Source organism: Megalopta genalis, chromosome 2 (assembly GCF_051020955.1).
Source record: "Megalopta genalis isolate 19385.01 chromosome 2, iyMegGena1_principal, whole genome shotgun sequence".
NCBI lineage: Eukaryota > Metazoa > Arthropoda > Insecta > Hymenoptera > Halictidae > Megalopta > Megalopta genalis.
This window is the reverse complement of record NC_135014.1, coordinates 89,240-113,445: the sequence shown is the minus strand read 5'-3', so window position 1 is coordinate 113,445 and position 24,206 is coordinate 89,240.

The following is a 24,206-nucleotide window of genomic DNA, read 5'->3' as shown; positions in this document are numbered from 1 at the left end:
AATAGATGCGATGTAGAAGGCTTAGCTTCAAATCCATGCGAATCAAATGATTTAGCTTCAAATACTTGCGAGAAAAATGGTATAGCTTTAAATGCAGGTGAAACAATGAATTAGCTTTAATTCCATGCCAAACTCATGATTTAGCTTCAAATTCGTGCGGAACAAATGATGTAGCTTCAAATACTTGTGATATACATGATTTAGATTCAACTGCATTCGAAACAAACGAGTTAGCATCAAATCCATGTGAATCACATAATTTTGCTTCAAATTCATGTGAAAAACATGGATTAGCTTCAGATTCATGCGAAAAAAATGGTTTAGCTTCAAATACTTGTGATATACATGATTTAGAATCAATTGTATCCGAAACAAACGAGTTAGCTTCAAATCCATGCGAAACACGTGATTTAGCTTCAAATTCGTATGAAAAACATGGTGTAGCTTCAGATTCATGCGAAACAAATGATTTAGCTTCAAATACTTGCCACATAAGTGATATAGCTACAAATGCTGGCGAATCAAACGAGTTAGCTTCAAATCCATGCGTATCACATAATTTAGCTTCAAATCCATGCGAATCACATAACTCAGCTACGAATTCATGCGAAACACACGGTTTAGCTTCAAATATTTGTGGTATACATGATTCAGATTCAACTCCATGCGAAAGAAACGAGTTAGCTTCAAATCCATTCGAATCACATAATTTAGCTTCAAATTCATGCGAGAAACATGGTTTAGCTTCAGATTCATGCGAAAAAAATGGTTTAGCTTCAAATACTTGTGATATACATGATTTAGAATCAACTGCATGCGAAACAAACGAGTTAGCTTCAAATCCATGCGAAACACATGATTTAGCTTCAGATTCATTCGAAACACATTGTTTAGATCCAAATCCATGCGAATCAAATAGTTTAGTTTCAAATACTTATTGTATACATGACTTAGCATCAACTGCATGCGAAACAAACGAGTTAGCTTCAAATCCAAGCGAAACACATGATTTAGCTTCAAATTCGTACGAAAAACATGGTGTAGCTTCAAATTCATGCGACACAAATGATGTAGCTTCAAATATTTGTGATATACATGATTTAGAATCAACTGAATACTTGTGATATACATGATATAGAATCAACTGCATGCGAAACAAACGAGTTAGCTTCAAATCCATGCGCAACACATGATTTAGCTTCAAATTCGTGCGAAGCACGTGATTTAGCTTCAAATTCATGCGAAACTAATGATGTAGCTTCAAATAATTGCAGTATAGATGATTTAGCTACAAATGCAGGCGAAACAAACGAGTTAGCTTCAAATCCATGCGAAACACTTGATTTAGCTTCAAATTCGTACGAAAAATATGGTGTAGCTTCAGACTCATGCGAAAAAAATGGTTTAGCTTCAAATACTTGTGATATAAGTGATTTAGATTCTACTACATGCGAAACAAACGAGTTAGCTTCAAATCCAAGCGAAACACATGATGTAGCTTCAAATCAATGCGATGTACAAGGTTTAGATTCAAATCCATGGGAAACAAATGATGTAGCTTCAAATGCATACGAATCAAACGAGTTAGCTTCAAATCCATGCTAGTCACATAATTTAGCTTCAGATCCATGCGAATGACATAACTTAGCTTCAAATTCATGCGAAACACATGGATTAGCTTGAAATTCATGCGATACAAATGATGTAGCTTCAAATACTTGTGACATACATGATTTAGAATCAACTGCATGCGAAACAAACGAGTTAGCTTCAAATCCTTGCGAACATATGATTTCACTTCAAATTCGTGCGAGAAACATGATTTAGGTTCGAATTCATGGCAAACACACGGTTTAGCTTCAAATACTTGTGATATAAATGATTTAGAATCAACTGCATGCGAAAGAAACCAGTTAGCTTCAAATCCATGCGAAACACATGATTTAGCTTCAAATTCATGCGAAAAACATGGTTTAGCTTCAGATTTATGCGATACAAATGCTGTAGCTTCAAATACTTGTGAGATACATGATTTCGTTTCATCTGCAGGCGAAAGAAACGAGTTAGCTTCAAATCCATGCGAATCACATAATTTAGCTTCAAATTCATGCGAAGCACATAATTTAGCTTCAAATCCATGCGAAACATATGATTTTGCTTCAAATCATTGCGAGAAATATGGTTTAGCTTCAGATTCATGCGAAAAAAATGGTTTAGCTTCAAATACTTGTGATATACATGATTTAGAATCAACTGCATGCGAAACAAACGAGTTAGCTTCAAATCCATGCGAAACACATGATTTAGCTTCAAATTCATGCGAAAAACATGGTTTAGCTTCAGATTCATGCGATACAAATGATGTAGCTGCAAATACTTCTGAGATACATGATTTAGATTCTACTGCATGCGAAACAAACGAGTTAGCTTCAAATCCATGCGAAACACATGATTTAGCTTCAAATTCATGCGAAAAACATGGTTTAGCTTCAGATTCATGCGATACAAATGATGTAGCTGCAAATACTTCTGAGATACATGATTTAGAATCAACTGCATGCGTAACAAACGAGTTAGCTTCAAATCCATGCGAAACATATGAATTCGCTTCAAATTCGTGCGAGAAACATGATTTAGGTTCAAATTCATGGCAAACACATGGTTTAGCTTCAAATACTTGTGATATACACGATTTAGAATCAACTGCATGCGAAACAAACGAGTTAGCTTCAAATCCTTGCGAAACATATGAATTCGCTTCAAATTCGTGCGAGAAACATGATTTAGGTTCGAATTCATGGCAAACACATGGTTTTGCTTAAAATTCATACGAAGCATTTGATTTAGCTTCAAATTCATGCGACACAAATGATGTAGCTTCAAATATTTGTGATATACATGATTTAGAATCAACTGCATGCGAAACAAACGAGTTAGCTTCAAATCCATGCGAAACACATGATTTAGCTACAAATTCATGCGAAAAACATGGTTTAACTTCAAATTCATGCCAAAAACATGGTTTAGCTTCAGATTCATGCGATACAAATGATGTAGCTTCAAATACTTGTGAGATACATGATTTAGATTCATCTGCATGCGAAACAAACGAGTTAGCATCAAATCCACTCGAATCACATAATTTAGCTTCAAATTCATGCGAAGCACATAATTTAGCTTCAAATTCATGAGATACAAATGATGTAGCTTCAAATACTTGTGATATACATGATTTAGATTCAACTGCATGCGAAACAAACGAGTTAGCTTCAAATCCATGCGTATCACATAATTTAGCATCAAATTCATGCGAAGCATTTGATTTAGCTTCAAATTCATGCGATACAAATGATGTAGCTTCAAATACTTGTGATATACACGATTTAGAATCAACTGCATGCGAAACAAACGAGTTAGCTTCAAATCCATGCGAATCACATAATTTAGCTTCAAATTCATGCGAAGCACATAACTTAGCTTCAAATTCATGCGATACAAATGATGTAACTTCAAATACTTGCGATATAAGTGATATAGCTTCAAATGCAGGCGAAACAAACGAGTTAGCTTCAAATCCATGCGAACCACATAATTTAGCTTCAAATTCATGCGAAAAACATGGTTTAGCTTCAGATTCATGCGAAAAAAATGGTTTAGCTTCAAATACTTGTGATATACATGATTTAGAATCAACTGCATGCGAAAGAAACAAGTTAGCATCAAATCCATGCGAATCACATAATTTAGCTTCAAATTCATGTGAAAAACATGGTTTAGCTTCAGATTCATGCGAAAAAGATGGTTTAGCTTCAAATACTTGTGATATACATGATTTAGAATCAACTGCATGCGAAAGAATCGAGTTAGCTTCAAATCCATGCGTATCACATAATTTAGCATCAAATTCATACGAAGCATTTGATTTAACTTCAAATTCATACGACACAAATGATGTAGCTTCAAATACTTGTGATATACATGATTTAGAATCAACTGCATGCGAAAGAAACAAGTAAGCATCAAATCCATGCGAATCACATAATTTAGCTTCAAATTCATGTGAAAAACATGGTTTAGCTTCAGATTCATGCGAAAAAGATGGTTTAGCTTCAAATCATTGCGAGAAATATGGTTTAGCTTCAGATTCATGCGAAAAAAATGGTTTAGCTTCAAATACTTGTGATATACATGATTTAGAATCAACTGCATGCGAAACAAACGAGTTAGCTTCAAATCCATGCGAAACACATGATTTAGCTTCAAATTCATGCGAAAAACATGGTTTAGCTTCAGATTCATGCGATACAAATGATGTAGCTGCAAATACTTCTGAGATACATGATTTAGAATCAACTGCATGCGTAACAAACGAGTTAGCTTCAAATCCATGCGAAACATATGAATTCGCTTCAAATTCGTGCGAGAAACATGATTTAGGTTCAAATTCATGGCAAACACATGGTTTAGCTTCAAATACTTGTGATATACACGATTTAGAATCAACTGCATGCGAAACAAACGAGTTAGCTTCAAATCCTTGCGAAACATATGAATTCGCTTCAAATTCGTGCGAGAAACATGATTTAGGTTCGAATTCATGGCAAACACATGGTTTTGCTTAAAATTCATACGAAGCATTTGATTTAGCTTCAAATTCATGCGACACAAATGATGTAGCTTCAAATATTTGTGATATACATGATTTAGAATCAACTGCATGCGAAACAAACGAGTTAGCTTCAAATCCATGCGAAACACATGATTTAGCTACAAATTCATGCGAAAAACATGGTTTAACTTCAAATTCATGCCAAAAACATGGTTTAGCTTCAGATTCATGCGATACAAATGATGTAGCTTCAAATACTTGTGAGATACATGATTTAGATTCATCTGCATGCGAAACAAACGAGTTAGCATCAAATCCACTCGAATCACATAATTTAGCTTCAAATTCATGCGAAGCACATAATTTAGCTTCAAATTCATGAGATACAAATGATGTAGCTTCAAATACTTGTGATATACATGATTTAGATTCAACTGCATGCGAAACAAACGAGTTAGCTTCAAATCCATGCGTATCACATAATTTAGCATCAAATTCATGCGAAGCATTTGATTTAGCTTCAAATTCATGCGATACAAATGATGTAGCTTCAAATACTTGTGATATACACGATTTAGAATCAACTGCATGCGAAACAAACGAGTTAGCTTCAAATCCATGCGAATCACATAATTTAGCTTCAAATTCATGCGAAGCACATAACTTAGCTTCAAATTCATGCGATACAAATGATGTAACTTCAAATACTTGCGATATAAGTGATATAGCTTCAAATGCAGGCGAAACAAACGAGTTAGCTTCAAATCCATGCGAACCACATAATTTAGCTTCAAATTCATGCGAAAAACATGGTTTAGCTTCAGATTCATGCGAAAAAAATGGTTTAGCTTCAAATACTTGTGATATACATGATTTAGAATCAACTGCATGCGAAAGAAACAAGTTAGCATCAAATCCATGCGAATCACATAATTTAGCTTCAAATTCATGTGAAAAACATGGTTTAGCTTCAGATTCATGCGAAAAAGATGGTTTAGCTTCAAATACTTGTGATATACATGATTTAGAATCAACTGCATGCGAAAGAATCGAGTTAGCTTCAAATCCATGCGTATCACATAATTTAGCATCAAATTCATACGAAGCATTTGATTTAACTTCAAATTCATACGACACAAATGATGTAGCTTCAAATACTTGTGATATACATGATTTAGAATCAACTGCATGCGAAAGAAACAAGTTAGCATCAAATCCATGCGAATCACATAATTTAGCTTCAAATTCATGTGAAAAACATGGTTTAGCTTCAGATTCATGCGAAAAAGATGGTTTAGCTTCAAATACTTGTGATATACATGATTTAGAATCAACTGCATGCGAAAGAATCGAGTTAGCTTCAAATCCATGCGTATCACATAATTTAGCATCAAATTCATACGAAGCATTTGATTTAACTTCAAATTCATACGACACAAATGATGTAGCTTCAAATACTTGTGATATACATGATTTAGAATCAACTGCATGCGAAACAAACGAGTTAGCTTCAAATCCATGCGAAACACATGAATTCGCTTCAAATTCGTGCGAGAAACATGATTTAGGTTCAAATTCATGGCAAACACATGGTTTAGCTTCAAATTCGTGCGAAGCACGTGATTTAGCTTCAAATTCATGCGAAACTACTTATGTAGCTTCAAATAATTGCAGTATAGATGATTTAGCTACAAATGCATGCGAAACAAACGAGTTAGCTTCAAATCCAAGCGACACACATGATGTAGCTTCAAATGAATGCGATGTACAAGGTTTAGATTCAAATACATGGGAAACAAATGATGTAGCTTCAAATGCATGCGAATCAGACGAGTTAGATTCAAATCCATGCCAGTCACATAATTTAGCTTCAAATCCTTGCGAATGACATAACTTAGCTTCTAATTCATGCGAAACACATGGATTAGCTTCAAATTCATGCGATACAAATGATGTAGCTTCAAATACTTGTGATATACATGATTTAGAATCAACAGCATGCGAAACAAACGAGTTATCTTCAAATCCATGCGAAACATATGAATTCGCTTCAAATTCGTGCGAGAAACATGATTTAGGTTCGAATTCATGGCAAACACATGGTTTAGCTTAAAATTCGTGCGAAGCACGTGATTTAGCTTCAAATTCATGAGAAACTAATGATGTAGCTTCAAATAATTGCAGTATAGATGATTTAGCTACAAATGCAGGCGAAACAAACGAGTTAGCTTCAAATCCATGCGAAACACTTGATTTAGCTTCAAATTCGTACGAAAAACATGGTGTAGCTTCAGACTCATGCGAAACAAATGGTTTAGCTTCAAATACTTGTGATATAAGTGATTTAGATTCTACTACATGCGAAACAAACGAGTTAGCTTCAAATCCAAGCGAAACACATGATGTAGCTTCAAATCAATGCGATGTACAAGGTTTAGATTCAAATCCATGGGAAACAAATGATGTAGCTTCAAATGCATACGAATCAAACGAGTTAGCTTCAAATCCATGCTAGTCACATAATTTAGATTCAGATCCATGCGAATGACATAACTTAGCTTCAAATTCATGCGAAACACATGGATTAGCTTGAAATTCATGCGATACAAATGATGTAGCTTCAAATACTTGTGATATACATGATTTAGAATCAACTGCATGCGAAACAAACGAGTTAGCTTCAAATCCTTGCGAACATATGATTTCACTTCAAATTCGTGCGAGAAACATGATTTAGGTTCGAATTCATGGCAAACACACGGTTTAGCTTCAAATACTTGTGATATAAATGATTTAGAATCAACTGCATGCGAAAGAAACGAGTTAGCTTCAAATCCATGCGAATCACATAATTTAGCTTCAATTTCATGCGAAACACATGGTTTAGCTTCAAATTGATGCGAAACAAATGGTTTAGCTTCAAATACTTGCGATATAAGTGATATAGCTTCAAATTCAGGCGAAACAAACGAGTTAGCTTCAAATACATGCGAAACACTTGATTTAGCCTCAAATTCGTACGAATAACATGGTGCAGCTTCAGATTCATGCGAAACAAATGGTTTAGCTTCAAATTCGTGCGAAGCACGTGATTTAGCTTCAAATTCATGCGAAACTACTTATGTAGCTTCAAATAATTGCAGTATAGATGATTTAGCTACAAATGCATGCGTAACAAACGAGTTAGCTTCAAATCCATGCGAAACATATGAATTCGCTTCAAATTCGTGCGAGAAACATGATTTAGGTTCAAATTCATGGCAAACACATGGTTTAGCTTCAAATACTTGTGATATACACGATTTAGAATCAACTGCATGCGAAACAAACGAGTTAGCTTCAAATCCTTGCGAAACATATGAATTCGCTTCAAATTCGTGCGAGAAACATGATTTAGGTTCGAATTCATGGCAAACACATGGTTTTGCTTAAAATTCATACGAAGCATTTGATTTAGCTTCAAATTCATGCGACACAAATGATGTAGCTTCAAATATTTGTGATATACATGATTTAGAATCAACTGCATGCGAAACAAACGAGTTAGCTTCAAATCCATGCGAAACACATGATTTAGCTACAAATTCATGCGAAAAACATGGTTTAACTTCAAATTCATGCCAAAAACATGGTTTAGCTTCAGATTCATGCGATACAAATGATGTAGCTTCAAATACTTGTGAGATACATGATTTAGATTCATCTGCATGCGAAACAAACGAGTTAGCATCAAATCCACTCGAATCACATAATTTAGCTTCAAATTCATGCGAAGCACATAATTTAGCTTCAAATTCATGAGATACAAATGATGTAGCTTCAAATACTTGTGATATACATGATTTAGATTCAACTGCATGCGAAACAAACGAGTTAGCTTCAAATCCATGCGTATCACATAATTTAGCATCAAATTCATGCGAAGCATTTGATTTAGCTTCAAATTCATGCGATACAAATGATGTAGCTTCAAATACTTGTGATATACACGATTTAGAATCAACTGCATGCGAAACAAACGAGTTAGCTTCAAATCCATGCGAATCACATAATTTAGCTTCAAATTCATGCGAAGCACATAACTTAGCTTCAAATTCATGCGATACAAATGATGTAACTTCAAATACTTGCGATATAAGTGATATAGCTTCAAATGCAGGCGAAACAAACGAGTTAGCTTCAAATCCATGCGAACCACATAATTTAGCTTCAAATTCATGCGAAAAACATGGTTTAGCTTCAGATTCATGCGAAAAAAATGGTTTAGCTTCAAATACTTGTGATATACATGATTTAGAATCAACTGCATGCGAAAGAAACAAGTTAGCATCAAATCCATGCGAATCACATAATTTAGCTTCAAATTCATGTGAAAAACATGGTTTAGCTTCAGATTCATGCGAAAAAGATGGTTTAGCTTCAAATACTTGTGATATACATGATTTAGAATCAACTGCATGCGAAAGAATCGAGTTAGCTTCAAATCCATGCGTATCACATAATTTAGCATCAAATTCATACGAAGCATTTGATTTAACTTCAAATTCATACGACACAAATGATGTAGCTTCAAATACTTGTGATATACATGATTTAGAATCAACTGCATGCGAAAGAAACAAGTTAGCATCAAATCCATGCGAATCACATAATTTAGCTTCAAATTCATGTGAAAAACATGGTTTAGCTTCAGATTCATGCGAAAAAGATGGTTTAGCTTCAAATACTTGTGATATACATGATTTAGAATCAACTGCATGCGAAAGAATCGAGTTAGCTTCAAATCCATGCGTATCACATAATTTAGCATCAAATTCATACGAAGCATTTGATTTAACTTCAAATTCATACGACACAAATGATGTAGCTTCAAATACTTGTGATATACATGATTTAGAATCAACTGCATGCGAAACAAACGAGTTAGCTTCAAATCCATGCGAAACACATGAATTCGCTTCAAATTCGTGCGAGAAACATGATTTAGGTTCAAATTCATGGCAAACACATGGTTTAGCTTCAAATTCGTGCGAAGCACGTGATTTAGCTTCAAATTCATGCGAAACTACTTATGTAGCTTCAAATAATTGCAGTATAGATGATTTAGCTACAAATGCATGCGAAACAAACGAGTTAGCTTCAAATCCAAGCGACACACATGATGTAGCTTCAAATGAATGCGATGTACAAGGTTTAGATTCAAATACATGGGAAACAAATGATGTAGCTTCAAATGCATGCGAATCAGACGAGTTAGATTCAAATCCATGCCAGTCACATAATTTAGCTTCAAATCCTTGCGAATGACATAACTTAGCTTCTAATTCATGCGAAACACATGGATTAGCTTCAAATTCATGCGATACAAATGATGTAGCTTCAAATACTTGTGATATACATGATTTAGAATCAACAGCATGCGAAACAAACGAGTTATCTTCAAATCCATGCGAAACATATGAATTCGCTTCAAATTCGTGCGAGAAACATGATTTAGGTTCGAATTCATGGCAAACACATGGTTTAGCTTAAAATTCGTGCGAAGCACGTGATTTAGCTTCAAATTCATGAGAAACTAATGATGTAGCTTCAAATAATTGCAGTATAGATGATTTAGCTACAAATGCAGGCGAAACAAACGAGTTAGCTTCAAATCCATGCGAAACACTTGATTTAGCTTCAAATTCGTACGAAAAACATGGTGTAGCTTCAGACTCATGCGAAACAAATGGTTTAGCTTCAAATACTTGTGATATAAGTGATTTAGATTCTACTACATGCGAAACAAACGAGTTAGCTTCAAATCCAAGCGAAACACATGATGTAGCTTCAAATCAATGCGATGTACAAGGTTTAGATTCAAATCCATGGGAAACAAATGATGTAGCTTCAAATGCATACGAATCAAACGAGTTAGCTTCAAATCCATGCTAGTCACATAATTTAGATTCAGATCCATGCGAATGACATAACTTAGCTTCAAATTCATGCGAAACACATGGATTAGCTTGAAATTCATGCGATACAAATGATGTAGCTTCAAATACTTGTGATATACATGATTTAGAATCAACTGCATGCGAAACAAACGAGTTAGCTTCAAATCCTTGCGAACATATGATTTCACTTCAAATTCGTGCGAGAAACATGATTTAGGTTCGAATTCATGGCAAACACACGGTTTAGCTTCAAATACTTGTGATATAAATGATTTAGAATCAACTGCATGCGAAAGAAACGAGTTAGCTTCAAATCCATGCGAATCACATAATTTAGCTTCAATTTCATGCGAAACACATGGTTTAGCTTCAAATTGATGCGAAACAAATGGTTTAGCTTCAAATACTTGCGATATAAGTGATATAGCTTCAAATTCAGGCGAAACAAACGAGTTAGCTTCAAATACATGCGAAACACTTGATTTAGCCTCAAATTCGTACGAAAAACATGGTGCAGCTTCAGATTCATGCGAAACAAATGGTTTAGCTTCAAATGCTTGTGATATACATGATTTAGAATCAACTGCATGCGAAACAAACGAGTTAGCTTCAAATCCAAGCGAAACACTTGATTTAGCTTCAAATTCGTGCGAGAAACATGATTTAGGATCAAATTCATGGCAAACACATGGTTTAGCTTCAAATTCATGCGTAACAAATGATGTAGCTTCAAATACTTGTGATATACATGATTTTGATACAACTGCATGCGAAACAAACGAGTTAGCTTCAAATCCATGCGAATCACATAATTTAGCATCAAATTCATGCGAAGCATTTGATTTAGCTTCAAATTCATGCGGTACAAATGATGTAGCTTCAAATACTTGTTGTATACATGAGTTAGATTCAACTGCATGCGAAACAAACGAGTTAGCTTCAAATCCATGCGAATCACATAATTTAGCATCAAATTCATGCGAAGCATTTGATTTAGCTTCAAATTCATGCGGTACAAATGATGTAGCTTCAAATACTTGTTGTATACATGAGTTAGATTCAACTGCATGCGAAACAAACGAGTTAGCTTCAAATCCATGCGAAACATATGATTTGGCTTCAAATTCGTGGTAGAAACATGATTAAGGTTCAAATTCATGGCAAACACATGGTTTAGCTTCAAATTCGTGCGAAGCACGTGATTTAGCTTCAAATTCATGCGAAACTAATGATGTAGCTTCAAATAATTGCGGTTTAGATGATTTAGCTTCAAATGCATGCGAAACAAACGAGTTAGCTTCAAATCCATTCGAATCACATAATTTAGTTTCAAATTCATGCGAAACACATGATTTAGGTTCAAATTCATGGCAAACAAATGGTTTAGCTTCAAATACTTGCGATATAAGTGATATGGCTTCAAATGCAGGAGAAACAAACGTGTTAGCTTCAAATCCATGCGAAACACATGATTTAGCTTCAAATTCATGCGAGAAACATGGTTCAGCTTCAGATTCATGCGATACAAATGATGTAGCTTCAAATACTTGTGAGATACATGATTTAGAATCAACTGCATGCGAAACAAACGAGTTAGCTTCAAATCCATGCGCAACACATGCTTTAGCTTCAAATTCGTGCGAAGCACGTGATTTAGCTTCAAATTCATGCGAAACTAATGATGTAGCTTCAAATAATTTGCGGTATAGATGATTTAGCTTCAAATGCATGCGAAACAAACGAGTTAGCATCAAATCCATGCGAAACACATGATGTATATTCAAATTCATGCGAAAAACATGGTTTAGCTTCAGATTCATGCGAAAAAAATGGTTTAGCTTCAAATACTTGTGATATACATGATTTAGAATTTACTACATGCGAAACAAACGAGTTAGCTTCAAATCAATGCGAATCACATAATTTAGCATCAAATTCATGCTAAGCATTTGATTTAGCTACAAATTCATGCGATACAAATGATGTAGCATCAAATACTTGTGATATACATGATTTCGAATCAACTGCATGCGAAACAAACGAGTTTGCTTCAAATCCATGCGAATCACATAACTTAGCTTCAAATTCATGCGAAACACACGGTTTAGCTTCAAGTATTTGTGGTATACATGAATTAGATTCAACTGCATGTGAAACACATGACTTCGCTTCAAATAGATGCGATGTAGAAGGCTTAGCTTCAAATCCATGCGAATAAAATGATTTAGCTTCAAATTCATGCGATACAAATAATGTAGCTTCAAATACTTGTGATATACATCATTTAGATTCAACTGCATGCGAAACAAACGAGTTAGCTTCAAATCCATGCGAAACACTTGATTTAGCTTCAAATTCGTGCGAGAAACATGATTTAGGTTCAAATTCATGGCAAACACATGGTTTAGCTTCAAATTCTTGCGAAACAAATGATGTAGCTTCAAATACTTGTGAAATAGACGATTTATATTCAACTGCATGCGAAACAAACGAGATAGCTTCAAATCCATGCGAATCACATAATTTTGCTTTAAATTCATGCGAAAAACATGGTTTAGCATCAGATTCGTGCGAAAAAAATGGTTTAGCTTCAAATACTTGTGATATACATGATTTAGAATCAACTACATGCGATACAAACGAGTTAGCTTCAAATCCATGCGCAACACATGATTTAGCTTCAAATTCGTGCGAAGCACTTGATTTAGCTTCAAATTCATGCGAAACTAATGATGTAGCCTTAAATAATTGCGGTATAGATGATTTAGCTTCAAATGCATGCGAAACAAACGAGTTAGCTTCAAATCCATGCGAAACACATGATTTAGCTTCAAATTCATGCGAAAAACATGGTTTAGTTTCAGATTCATGCGATACATATGATGTAGCTTCAAATACTTGTGAGATACATGATTTAGATTCATCTGCATGCGAAACAAACGAGTTAGCTACAAATCCATTCGAATCACATAATTTAGCTTCAAATTCATGCGAAGCATATAATTTAGCATCAAATTCATGCGATACAAATAATGTAGCTGCAAATACTTGTGATATACTTCATTTAGATTCAACTGCATGCGAAACAAACGAGTTAGCTTCAAATCCATGCGAATCACATAATTTTGCTTTAAATTCATGCGAAAAACATGGTTTAGCATCAGATTCGTGCGAAAAAAATGGTTTAGCTTCAAATACTTGTGATATACATGATTTAGAATCTACTACATGCGAAACAAACGAGTTAGCTTCAAATCCATGCGCAACACATGATTTAGCTTCAAATTCGTGCGAAGCACGTGATTTAGCTTCAAATTCATGCGAAACTAATGATGTAGCCTTAAATAATTGCGGTATATATGATTTAGCTTCAAATGCATGCGAAACAAACGAGTTAGCTTCAAATCCATACGAAACACATGATTTAGCTTCGAATTCATGCGAAAAACATGGTTTAGCTTCAGATTCATGCGATACATATGATGTAGCTTCAAATACTTGTGAGATACATGATTTAGATTCATCTGCATGCGAAACAAACGAGTTAGCTACAAATCCATTCGAATCACATAATTTAGCTTCAAATTCATGCGAAGCATATAATTTAGCTTCAAATTCATGCGATACAAATAATGTAGCTGCAAATACTTGTGATATACATCATTTAGATTCAACTGCATGCGAAACAAACGAGTTAGCTTCAAATCCATGCGAATCACATAATTTTGCTTTAAATTCATGCGAAAAACATGGTTTAGCTTTAGATTCATGTGAAAAAAATGGTTTTGCTTCAAATACTTGTGATATACATGATTTAGAATCTACTACATGCGAAACAAACGAGTTAGCTTCAAATCCATGCGAAACACTTGATTTAGCTTCAAATTCGTGCGAGAAACATGATTTAGGTTCAAATTCATGGCAAAACATGGTTTAGCTTCAAATTCTTGCGAAACAAATGATGTCGCTTCAAATCAATGCGATGTACAAGGTTTAGCTTCAAATCCATGGGAAACAAATGATGTAGCTTCAAATGCATGCGAACCAAACGAGTTAGCTTCAAATCCATGCCAGTCAAATAATTTAGCTTCAAATCCATACGAATGACATAACTTAGCTTCAAATTCATAAGAAACACATGGATTAGCTTCAAATTCATGCGATACAATTGATGTAGCTTCAAATACTTGTGATATACATGATTTAGAATCAACTACATGCGAAACAAACGAGTTAGCTTCAAATCCATGCGCAACACATGATTTAGCTTCAAATTCGTGCGAAGCACGTGATTTAGCTTCAAATTCATGCGAAACTAATGATGTAGCTTCAAATAATTGCGGTATAGATGATTTAGCTTCAAATGCATCCGAAACAAACGAGTTAGCTTCAAATCCATGCGAAACACATGATTTAGCTTCAAAATCATGCGAAAAACATGGGTTAGCTTCAGATTCATGCGAAAAAAATGGTTTGGCTTCAAATACTTGTGATATACATGATTTAGAATCTACTACATGCGAAACAAACGAGTTAGCTTCAAATCCATGCGAAACACTTGATTTAGCTTCAAATTCGTGCGAGAAACATGATTTAGGATCAAATTCATGGCAAACACATGGTTTAGCTTCAAATTCATGCGTAACAAATGATGTAGCTTCAAATACTTGTGATATACATGATTTTGATACAACTGCATGCGAAACAAACGAGTTAGCTTCAAATCCATGCGAATCACACAATTTTTCCTTTAAATTCATGCGAAAAACATGGTTTAGCTTCAGATTCATGTGAAAAAAATGGTTTTGCTTCAAATACTTGTGATATACATGATTTAGAATCTACTACATGCGAAACAAACTAGTTAGCTTCAAATCCATGCGAAACACTTGATTTAGCTTCAAATTCGTGCGAGAAACATGATTTAGGTTCAAATTCATGGCAAACACATGGTTTAGCTTCAAATTCTTGCGAAACAAATGATGTAGCTTCAAATACTTGTGAAATAGACGATTTATATTCAACTGCATGCGAAACAAACGAGATAGCTTCAAATCCATGCGAATCACATAATTTTGCTTTAAATTCATGCGAAAAACATGGTTTAGCATCAGATTCGTGCGAAAAAAATGGTTTAGCTTCAAATACTTGTGATATACTTGATTTAGAATCAACTACATGCGATACAAACGAGTTAGCTTCAAATCCACGCGCAACACATGATTTAGCTTCAAATTCGTGCGAAGCACGTGATTTAGCTTCAAATTCATGCGAAACTAATGATGTAGCCTTAAATAATTGCGGTATAGATGATTTAGCTTCAAATGCATGCGAAACAAACGAGTTAGCTTCAAATCCATGCGAAACACATGATTTAGCTTCAAATTCATGCGAAAAACATGGTTGAGCTTCAGATTCATGCGATACATATGATGTAGCTTCAAATACTTGTGAGATACATGATTTAGATTCATCTGCATGCGAAACAAACGAGTTAGCTACAAATCCATTCGAATCACATAATTTAGCTTCAAATTCATGCGAAGCATATAATTTAGCTTCAAATTCATGCGATACAAATAATGTAGCTGCAAATACTTGTGATATACATCATTTAGATTCAACTGCATGCGAAACAAACGAGTTAGCTTCAAATCCATGCGAATCACATAATTTTGCTTTAAATTCATGCGAAAAACATTGTTTAGCTTTAGATTCATGTGAAAAAAATGGTTTTGCATCAAATACTTGTGATATACATGATTTAGAATCTACTACATGCGAAACAAACGAGTTAGCTTCAAATCCATGCGAAACACTTGATTTAGCTTCAAATTCGTGCGAGAAACATGATTTAGGTTCAAATTCATGGCAAACACATGGTTTAGCTTCAAATTCTTGCGAAACAAATGATGTCGCTTCAAATCAATGCGATGTACAAGGTTTAGCTTCAAATCCATGGGAAACAAATGATGTAGCTTCAAATGCATGCGAACCAAACGAGTTAGCTTCAAATCCATGCCAGTCAAATAATTTAGCTTCAAATCCATACGAATGACATAACTTAACTTCAAATTCATGCGAAACACATGGATTAGCTTCAAATTCATGCGATACAATTGATGTAGCTTCAAATACTTGTGATATACATGATTCAGAATCAACTACATGCGAAACAAACGAGTTAGCTTCAAATCCATGCGAATCACATAATTTAGCATCAAATTCATGCGAAGCATTTGATTTAGCTTCAGATTCATGCGAAAAAAATGGTTTAGCTTCAAATACTTGTGATATACATGATTTAGAATCAATTGTATCCGAAACAAACGAGTTAGCTTCAAATCCATGCGAAACACATGATTTAGCTTCAAATTCATGCGAGAAACGTGGTTCAGCTTCAGATTCATGCGATACAAATGATGTAGCTTCAAATACTTGTGAGATACATGATTTAGATTCATCTGCATGCGAAACAAACGAGTTAGCTTCAAATCCATTCGAATCACATAATTTAGCTTCAAATTCATGCGAAACACATGGTTTAGCTTCAAATTCATGCGAAACAAATGGTTTAGCTTCAAATACTTGCGATATAACTGATATAGCTTCAAATACAGGCGAAACAAACGAGTTAGCTTCAAATCCATGCGAAACACATGATTTAGCTTCAAATTCAAGCGAAACACATGGTTTAGTTTCAAATTCATGCGAAACAAATGATTTAGCTTCAAATACTTGCGATATAAGTGATATAGCTTCAAATGCTGGCGAAACAAACGAGTTAGCTTCAAATCCATGCGAAACACATGATGTAGCTTCAAATGCATGCGAGACACATGATTTAGTTTCAAATTCATGGCAAACACTTGGATTAGCTTCAAATTCATGCGAAACACATGGTTTAGCTTCAGATTCGTGTGAAAAAAATGGTTTAGCTTCAAATACTTGTGATATACATGATTTAGAACCAACTGCATGCGAAACAAACGAGTTAGCGTCAAATCCATGCGAAACACATGATTAAGCTTCAAATGCATGCGAGACACATGATATACGTTCTAATTCATGTCAAACACATGGATTAGCTTCAAATTCATGCGAAACGCATGGTTTAGCTTTAGATTCATGTGAAAAAAATGGTTTTGCTTCAAATACTTGTGATATACATGATTTAGAATCAACTGCATGCGAAACAAACGAGTTAGCTTCAAATCCATGCGCAACACATGCTTTAGCTTCAAATTCGTGCGAAGCACGTGATTTAGCTTCAAATTCATGCGAAACTAATGATGTAGCTTCAAATAATTTGCGGTATAGATGATTTAGCTTCAAATGCATGCGAAACAAACGAGTTAGCATCAAATCCATGCGAAACACATGATGTATATTCAAATTCATGCGAAAAACATGGTTTAGCTTCAGATTCATGCGAAAAAAATGGTTTAGCTTCAAATACTTGTGATATACATGATTTAGAATTTACTACATGCGAAACAAACGAGTTAGCTTCAAATCAATGCGAATCACATAATTTAGCATCAAATTCATGCTAAGCATTTGATTTAGCTACAAATTCATGCGATACAAATGATGTAGCATCAAATACTTGTGATATACATGATTTCGAATCAACTGCATGCGAAACAAACGAGTTTGCTTCAAATCCATGCGAATCACATAACTTAGCTTCAAATTCATGCGAAACACACGGTTTAGCTTCAAGTATTTGTGGTATACATGAATTAGATTCAACTGCATGTGAAACACATGACTTCGCTTCAAATAGATGCGATGTAGAAGGCTTAGCTTCAAATCCATGCGAATAAAATGATTTAGCTTCAAATTCATGCGATACAAATAATGTAGCTTCAAATACTTGTGATATACATCATTTAGATTCAACTGCATGCGAAACAAACGAGTTAGCTTCAAATCCATGCGAAACACTTGATTTAGCTTCAAATTCGTGCGAGAAACATGATTTAGGTTCAAATTCATGGCAAACACATGGTTTAGCTTCAAATTCTTGCGAAACAAATGATGTAGCTTCAAATACTTGTGAAATAGACGATTTATATTCAACTGCATGCGAAACAAACGAGATAGCTTCAAATCCATGCGAATCACATAATTTTGCTTTAAATTCATGCGAAAAACATGGTTTAGCATCAGATTCGTGCGAAAAAAATGGTTTAGCTTCAAATACTTGTGATATACATGATTTAGAATCAACTACATGCGATACAAACGAGTTAGCTTCAAATCCATGCGCAACACATGATTTAGCTTCAAATTCGTGCGAAGCACTTGATTTAGCTTCAAATTCATGCGAAACTAATGATGTAGCCTTAAATAATTGCGGTATAGATGATTTAGCTTCAAATGCATGCGAAACAAACGAGTTAGCTTCAAATCCATGCGAAACACATGATTTAGCTTCAAATTCATGCGAAAAACATGGTTTAGTTTCAGATTCATGCGATACATATGATGTAGCTTCAAATACTTGTGAGATACATGATTTAGATTCATCTGCATGCGAAACAAACGAGTTAGCTACAAATCCATTCGAATCACATAATTTAGCTTCAAATTCATGCGAAGCATATAATTTAGCATCAAATTCATGCGATACAAATAATGTAGCTGCAAATACTTGTGATATACTTCATTTAGATTCAACTGCATGCGAAACAAACGAGTTAGCTTCAAATCCATGCGAATCACATAATTTTGCTTTAAATTCATGCGAAAAACATGGTTTAGCATCAGATTCATGTGAAAAAAATGGTTTTGCATCAAATACTTGTGATATACATGATTTAGAATCTACTACATGCGAAACAAACGAGTTAGCTTCAAATCCATGCGAAACACTTGATTTAGCTTCAAATTCGTGCGAGAAACATGATTTAGGTTCAAATTCATGGCAAACACATGGTTTAGCTTCAAATTCTTGCGAAACAAATGATGTCGCTTCAAATCAATGCGATGTACAAGGTTTAGCTTCAAATCCATGGGAAACAAATGATGTAGCTTCAAATGCATGCGAACCAAACGAGTTAGCTTCAAATCCATGCCAGTCAAATAATTTAGCTTCAAATCCATACGAATGACATAACTTAACTTCAAATTCATGCGAAACACATGGATTAGCTTCAAATTCATGCGATACAATTGATGTAGCTTCAAATACTTGTGATATACATGATTCAGAATCAACTACATGCGAAACAAACGAGTTAGCTTCAAATCCATGCGAATCACATAATTTAGCATCAAATTCATGCGAAGCATTTGATTTAGCTTCAGATTCATGCGAAAAAAATGGTTTAGCTTCAAATACTTGTGATATACATGATTTAGAATCAATTGTATCCGAAACAAACGAGTTAGCTTCAAATCCATGCGAAACACATGATTTAGCTTCAAATTCATGCGAGAAACGTGGTTCAGCTTCAGATTCATGCGATACAAATGATGTAGCTTCAAATACTTGTGAGATACATGATTTAGATTCATCTGCATGCGAAACAAACGAGTTAGCTTCAAATCCATTCGAATCACATAATTTAGCTTCAAATTCATGCGAAACACATGGTTTAGCTTCAAATTCATGCGAAACAAATGGTTTAGCTTCAAATACTTGCGATATAACTGATATAGCTTCAAATACAGGCGAAACAAACGAGTTAGCTTCAAATCCATGCGAAACACATGATTTAGCTTCAAATTCAAGCGAAACACATGGTTTAGTTTCAAATTCATGCGAAACAAATGATTTAGCTTCAAATACTTGCGATATAAGTGATATAGCTTCAAATGCTGGCGAAACAAACGAGTTAGCTTCAAATCCATGCGAAACACATGATGTAGCTTCAAATGCATGCGAGACACATGATTTAGTTTCAAATTCATGGCAAACACTTGGATTAGCTTCAAATTCATGCGAAACACATGGTTTAGCTTCAGATTCGTGTGAAAAAAATGGTTTAGCTTCAAATACTTGTGATATACATGATTTAGAACCAACTGCATGCGAAACAAACGAGTTAGCGTCAAATCCATGCGAAACACATGATTAAGCTTCAAATGCATGCGAGACACATGATATACGTTCTAATTCATGTCAAACACATGGATTAGCTTCAAATTCATGCGAAAAACATGGTTTAGCTTTAGATTCATGTGAAAAAAATGGTTTTGCTTCAAATACTTGTGATATACATGATTTAGAATCAACTGCATGCGAAACAAACGAGTTAGCTTCAAATCCATGCGCAACACATGCTTTAGCTTCAAATTCGTGCGAAGCACGTGATTTAGCTTCAAATTCATGCGAAACTAATGATGTAGCTTCAAATAATTTGCGGTATAGATGATTTAGCTTCAAATGCATGCGAAACAAACGAGTTAGCATCAAATCCATGCGAAACACATGATGTATATTCAAATTCATGCGAAAAACATGGTTTAGCTTCAGATTCATGCGAAAAAAATGGTTTAGCTTCAAATACTTGTGATATACATGATTTAGAATTTACTACATGCGAAACAAACGAGTTAGCTTCAAATCAATGCGAATCACATAATTTAGCATCAAATTCATGCTAAGCATTTGATTTAGCTACAAATTCATGCGATACAAATGATGTAGCATCAAATACTTGTGATATACATGATTTCGAATCAACTGCATGCGAAACAAACGAGTTTGCTTCAAATCCATGCGAATCACATAACTTAGCTTCAAATTCATGCGAAACACACGGTTTAGCTTCAAGTATTTGTGGTATACATGAATTAGATTCAACTGCATGTGAAACACATGACTTCGCTTCAAATAGATGCGATGTAGAAGGCTTAGCTTCAAATCCATGCGAATAAAATGATTTAGCTTCAAATTCATGCGATACAAATAATGTAGCTTCAAATACTTGTGATATACATCATTTAGATTCAACTGCATGCGAAACAAACGAGTTAGCTTCAAATCCATGCGAAACACTTGATTTAGCTTCAAATTCGTGCGAGAAACATGATTTAGGTTCAAATTCATGGCAAACACATGGTTTAGCTTCAAATTCTTGCGAAACAAATGATGTAGCTTCAAATACTTGTGAAATAGACGATTTATATTCAACTGCATGCGAAACAAACGAGATAGCTTCAAATCCATGCGAATCACATAATTTTGCTTTAAATTCATGCGAAAAACATGGTTTAGCATCAGATTCGTGCGAAAAAAATGGTTTAGCTTCAAATACTTGTGATATACATGATTTAGAATCAACTACATGCGATACAAACGAGTTAGCTTCAAATCCATGCGCAACACATGATTTAGCTTCAAATTCGTGCGAAGCACTTGATTTAGCTTCAAATTCATGCGAAACTAATGATGTAGCCTTAAATAATTGCGGTATAGATGATTTAGCTTCAAATGCATGCGAAACAAACGAGTTAGCTTCAAATCCATGCGAAACACATGATTTAGCTTCAAATTCATGCGAAAAACATGGTTTAGTTTCAGATTCATGCGATACATATGATGTAGCTTCAAATACTTGTGAGATACATGATTTAGATTCATCTGCATGCGAAACAAACGAGTTAGCTACAAATCCATTCGAATCACATAATTTAGCTTCAAATTCATGCGAAGCATATAATTTAGCATCAAATTCATGCGATACAAATAATGTAGCTGCAAATACTTGTGATATACTTCATTTAGATTCAACTGCATGCGAAACAAACGAGTTAGCTTCAAATCCATGCGAATCACATAATTTTGCTTTAAATTCATGCGAAAAACATGGTTTAGCATCAGATTCGTGCGAAAAAAATGGTTTAGCTTCAAATACTTGTGATATACATGATTTAGAATCTACTACATGCGAAACAAACGAGTTAGCTTCAAATCCATGCGCAACACATGATTTAGCTTCAAATTCGTGCGAAGCACGTGATTTAGCTTCAAATTCATGCGAAACTAATGATGTAGCCTTAAATAATTGCGGTATATATGATTTAGCTTCAAATGCATGCGAAACAAACGAGTTAGCTTCAAATCCATACGAAACACATGATTTAGCTTCGAATTCATGCGAAAAACATGGTTTAGCTTCAGATTCATGCGATACATATGATGTAGCTTCAAATACTTGTGAGATACATGATTTAGATTCATCTGCATGCGAAACAAACGAGTTAGCTACAAATCCATTCGAATCACATAATTTAGCTTCAAATTCATGCGAAGCATATAATTTAGCTTCAAATTCATGCGATACAAATAATGTAGCTGCAAATACTTGTGATATACATCATTTAGATTCAACTGCATGCGAAACAAACGAGTTAGCTTCAAATCCATGCGAATCACATAATTTTGCTTTAAATTCATGCGAAAAACATGGTTTAGCTTTAGATTCATGTGAAAAAAATGGTTTTGCTTCAAATACTTGTGATATACATGATTTAGAATCTACTACATGCGAAACAAACGAGTTAGCTTCAAATCCATGCGAAACACTTGATTTAGCTTCAAATTCGTGCGAGAAACATGATTTAGGTTCAAATTCATGGCAAAACATGGTTTAGCTTCAAATTCTTGCGAAACAAATGATGTCGCTTCAAATCAATGCGATGTACAAGGTTTAGCTTCAAATCCATGGGAAACAAATGATGTAGCTTCAAATGCATGCGAACCAAACGAGTTAGCTTCAAATCCATGCCAGTCAAATAATTTAGCTTCAAATCCATACGAATGACATAACTTAGCTTCAAATTCATAAGAAACACATGGATTAGCTTCAAATTCATGCGATACAATTGATGTAGCTTCAAATACTTGTGATATACATGATTTAGAATCAACTACATGCGAAACAAACGAGTTAGCTTCAAATCCATGCGCAACACATGATTTAGCTTCAAATTCGTGCGAAGCACGTGATTTAGCTTCAAATTCATGCGAAACTAATGATGTAGCTTCAAATAATTGCGGTATAGATGATTTAGCTTCAAATGCATCCGAAACAAACGAGTTAGCTTCAAATCCATGCGAAACACATGATTTAGCTTCAAAATCATGCGAAAAACATGGGTTAGCTTCAGATTCATGCGAAAAAAATGGTTTGGCTTCAAATACTTGTGATATACATGATTTAGAATCTACTACATGCGAAACAAACGAGTTAGCTTCAAATCCATGCGAAACACTTGATTTAGCTTCAAATTCGTGCGAGAAACATGATTTAGGATCAAATTCATGGCAAACACATGGTTTAGCTTCAAATTCATGCGTAACAAATGATGTAGCTTCAAATACTTGTGATATACATGATTTTGATACAACTGCATGCGAAACAAACGAGTTAGCTTCAAATCCATGCGAATCACACAATTTTTCCTTTAAATTCATGCGAAAAACATGGTTTAGCTTCAGATTCATGTGAAAAAAATGGTTTTGCTTCAAATACTTGTGATATACATGATTTAGAATCTACTACATGCGAAACAAACTAGTTAGCTTCAAATCCATGCGAAACACTTGATTTAGCTTCAAATTCGTGCGAGAAACATGATTTAGGTTCAAATTCATGGCAAACACATGGTTTAGCTTCAAATTCTTGCGAAACAAATGATGT